We start from the raw sequence: 4,803 nt of genomic DNA, 5'->3' as shown, positions 1-4,803 counted from the left end.
ATAATAAAACAAATATGACATAATGAAATAATAACAGTAGTAGTTGTAGAAATAATAATAATAATAAAATTAACAAATAATTGATCATAATTTCATCAATCTTTTTACAACTAAAAATATGGACATTTAACACTTAATTTGACTTATTAAAATTACAAAAATATTTAATTATAAAATATTCTAAAATTCAAAATTACTTTTAACCCTCTATGGTACGCAATATGATATCAATGAGGAAAAAATTATTTGTGTTCTGTTTTTTGCTGCTTAAAATTGGACACTTTAACAATAAACATTTTCATAATTTTTTAATTAATTTAATTTTTATAAGTTTGTTGTCTCGAGGCAACATTGTACCACAATGGAAAAAATTAAACATTTGGCATTTTCATCTAGAAAAAAGAAATATATTTATTGAAAACATCAGTTTCTTAAACTAGACACTTGAACAAACAAATTTATCTTGCTTTTAATGTATTAAAAGTTTTATATTTAAAGGTGCCGTAGAACGTGTTTTCAAAAGATGTAATATAAGTCTAAGGTGTCCCCTGAATGTGTCTATGAAGTTTCAGCTCAAAATACCCCATCGATTTTTTTTTTATAAATTTTTTTAACTGCCTATTTTGGGGCATCATTAAATATGCGCCGATTCAGCCTGCGACCCCTTTAATTCTCATGCTCCCCCACCCCCGGAGGTCGCGTTTGCCTTAAACAGCATAAACAAAGTTCAAACAGCTAATATAACCCTCAGAATGGATCGTTACAAAGTGTTCATCATGCAGCATCCAATCGCGTAAGTATAGTATTTATTTGGATGTTTATAGGGCTGGGCGATATATCGAATGCTTTTGTCACGCGCATTTCGTCAGTAAAGCCGGTATTGTGTGGCTTATCAGTGAACTACGGCTCTGTCTATTAAATGGCGCTTCATTTGAAAGCAGGTGATGGCGATTTAGTGGTAATCAGGGAACCGGCTTTACTGACGAAATGCGCGTGACAATTGCATTCGATATATCGCCCAGCCCTAGATGTTTACATTTGATTCTGAATGAGTTTGATAATGCTCCGTGGCTAAAGCTAACATTACACACTGTTGGAGAGATTTATAAAGAATGAAGTTGTGTTTATGAATTATACAGACTGCAAGTGTTTAAAAAATGAAAATAATGACAGTCTTGTCTCCGTGAATACAGTAATAAACGATGGTAACTTTAACAACATTTAACAGTACATTAGCAACATGCTAATGAAACATTTAGAAAGACAATTTACAAATATCACTAAAAATAGCATGTAATCATGGATCATGTCAGTCATTATTGCTCCATCTGCCATTTTTTCTATTGTTCTTGCTTGCTTACCTAGTCTGATGATTCAGCTGTGCACAGATCCAGACGTTAATACTGGCTGCCCTTGTCTAATGCCTTGAACATGAGCTGGCATATGCAAATATTGGGGGCGTACATATTAATGATCCCGATTGTTACGTAACAGTCGGTGTTATGTTGAGATTCGCCTGTTTTTCGGAGGTCTTTTAAATACTATAATAAAGATTTATATAAGAAGGAGGAAACAATGGTGTTTGAGACTCACTGTATGTCATTTCCATGTACTGAATTCTATGCCAAGGTAAATTCAATTTTGAATTCTTGGACACCTTTAATAAAAAGGCAACAATGTACCATAGTGGAACATAAGTGGAAGTATTACCAAACCATCATATCGTTATGTTATAATATCAAGTTATCATATTCATCTTCATCCTCATCTCCATCTTCTCTCTCACGCTCACTCTCTCCCTGACAGATTGCCACCATGATTTCATCTTCCTCATCACAGTATGATCCCTCATTATCTCCTCATCCTCACCCTCATCAACTGTTTTATAACTTTCTGAAGTACTATAGAAAATGTGCAGATCATAATATATGCACATATAGTATGTGATTTACTATTCTCATAAGTGCATTACAAAATCATGCGAAAATGCCAACATATTTAGATAATTCTAACTCTTTTCCTTACAAATATTATAAATTTGCATTCAAACCTATTATGCCTGTATGGCCTTATGCGATTCCATTATGAAACAATGTTGCCTTGAGGCAACACACAGTTTTGTTTTTTGTTTTTTTTCTCTAAAACATTTGAAGATATATAATATAAAGTTCTTGAAAATACTTCTTTACTTGCCACTGAAGGTGACTCTTTATATTTTTGTGGGTTATTAAATGAATACAAACAAGTGAAAAATGCACTCTTCTTGTGCACATGTGCTGAAACAGGACACAAAATGGACCCCTGTGGGTCATGTTTTGGTCTCTTTTGCACTTTTATTGATTAGTATTTGAGTTATTCTGTCCTGAGATACGTTTGACCAATAAATTGGTGCCTTATTTTATTAAAAACAAACTAAAATAGACCATGTTGCCTGGAGACAACATCGCACCATAGAGGGTTAACACGTAATATTTCATTGTGACGCCATGCGCCCCCTAGAGGACGACAGCGTTATTAGCGTGTGACGTTTGCCACTCGAGGCGTCAGATGATTGGATGTTTCCTTTCAGCGCTGAAATGACGACACAGCTAGTATAAAAGACCGCGAGCGGCCATGTTTCTCTCTCTCTCTCCGGTTCAGCAGCACTCAGGGTTAGCGTTCACTGGTATGTTGATTTCAGTGTTTTCATGACTTGTACTAACTGAGATTAAAGTGTTATGATCGATATTCTTTATGACGTTTTGAATTCAGACCTCCATTCTTGGCATGCTCGTGTTTTCTGTACTCTTGTGTGTATGTATGGAGGGATATCAGAGCCAGTGCAATGTCTTCGGTACCAGCATGTTCCCATCAGCTGGTTCTATCCTCAATCACTGGAACACTTTCTTTCTAACTCGCATTAATACAGTAGTACTTAATTATAGATGTTAAACTTAAGTACACGCCTTGTCCTGTAACGTCTAATTATAATCTGTCCTCATTCTTCACAGGTCACGTGACTTTCGTCGTGGCGTCAAGAAACGTTTAGGCCTGAAGTGATTGTGATCTACTGAAGTGAAGATATTCCTCAAGTTCCAGCAATCTCTCTTGTCTTCGGTTTCCACAGGCATTCGAGCAGTTGCTCTTTTAGTATATTTACGGTTTGATAAATGACATTTGCTTTTGTATGTGCATATAGAAGTTGAAGTTTCATTAGTTAGTAGTTTAGAGGGCTGTATATTAGCACACTATCCAAATTTTTGCTGTAAACGGGATCAAGCAGCCTTGTGTGTCTTTATGTATGTTATTACTGCATAACACTTCCAATAAACGATTATTCTTTTAATGCTGGCCTGTTCTTTACATGTGCATTTTTGGGATTGGGTAATTCCAAGCTCTTCATTCTAAAAATGCTTGACTGACCATCGTTTCTTCATAGCCAAGTTAAGCTTTTAAAATTTCTCCTCAAAGTGGCCCATTTACACTTTCTTTGAGAATTGTGGAAGACATTTTGGTAGGTTTATATTGCCTCCATGTGGACTCCTCATTGGTTTTGTCTGGGCATGGGGACAGAATCTTAAAGGAACACTCTACTTTCTTTGAAAATGGGCTCATATTCCAACTCGCGGTAAGTAGTTTTTTTTTTTTTTTACCGTTTTTGAATCCATTCAGCTGATCTCTGGGTCTGGCGGTACCACTTTTAGCTTAGCATAGTTTATTTTATCTGATTAGACCATTAGCATCTCGCTCAAATGACCAAAGCGTTTCAATATTTTTCCCCTTTTAAAACTTGACTCTTCTGTAGTTACACGGTGTACTAAGACTGACAGAAAATGAAAAGTTGTGATTTTCTAGGCCAATAATGCTAGGAACTATACTCTCATTCCGGCGTAATCAAGGAACTTTGCTGCCGTACCATGAGTGCAGCAGCCGCAATGATATTACGCAGCGCCGGTGACCCCCTGCTTGCACGGAGTTTGCCTTGCAACCATGGAGACATTTGTGAGCGGTGCTGTGTAATATGGGAGCAAAGTTCCTTGATTATTACTCTGGAATGAGAATATAGTTCCTAGCCATATTGGTCTTGAAAAGTGCAACTTTTCGTTTTCTGTCGGTCTTGGTACACGATGTAACTACAGAAGAGTCGAGTTTTAAAAGGGGAAAAATATTGAAATGCTTTGGTCATTTGAGTGAGATGCTAACGGTCTAATCCGATTCAATGAACTATGCTAAGCTATGCTAAAAGTGACACCACCAGACCTGGAGATCGGCTGAATGGATACGAAAACGGTAAAACTCCACTGTTAGGCTCATTTTCCAACTCCCCTAGAGTTAATTTTCAAAGTGGAGTGCTCCTTTTAATGTCCCTGCCATACCTTGCTTGAACAGTAGTTGCAATAATATAGCTTTAACATGAAGTGACATTGTTTAAATTTCACATGTACAATGCAATTAAAATCAAACTTTTGATCTTAAGAAATGGGCTTGCAGCTGGACTGACATAAGGATTCCCAAGAACCCATAGGCTATTTATTTAACTGGAAAATTAGTTACCTGGATGCTTTATGGAGAAGTATATAATCATGTTTTCATGTTGTAAGATGCTTTCAAAATTAATCTGAGATCGTATATACTAAGATGAATTGCCCTAATGTGGGACTTTTTTTGCAATTCAGTCTTCTGTGACCAGAGGTGTAAAGTACTTGAGTAAATGTAATTAGTTACTTAAGTATCTATTTGGCTGCTTTGTAGTTGTGCTGATTATCAAAGATATTGGCAACTTTTACTCTCTACTTGACTACATTAAGCAAGTAAATGTACTTT

General features: G+C 36.0%; 1 non-coding gene across 1 annotated transcript; it reads left to right on the top strand.

Moving 5' to 3' along the window:
- The first annotated feature begins 2,752 nt into the window (after positions 1 to 2,752).
- Positions 2,753 to 2,884, top strand: LOC137035151 (small nucleolar RNA SNORA57). Its single transcript, XR_010897045.1, has one exon. It is a non-coding gene; the product is annotated as a small nucleolar RNA SNORA57 (small nucleolar RNA).
- Positions 2,885 to 4,803: the final 1,919 nt, after the last annotated feature.

This window comes from Chanodichthys erythropterus, chromosome 13 (assembly GCF_024489055.1).
Source record: "Chanodichthys erythropterus isolate Z2021 chromosome 13, ASM2448905v1, whole genome shotgun sequence".
Taxonomy (NCBI): domain Eukaryota; kingdom Metazoa; phylum Chordata; class Actinopteri; order Cypriniformes; family Xenocyprididae; genus Chanodichthys; species Chanodichthys erythropterus.
The sequence above is the reverse complement of the archived record's forward strand: the minus strand, read 5'-3'. Positions and strand labels throughout refer to the sequence as shown.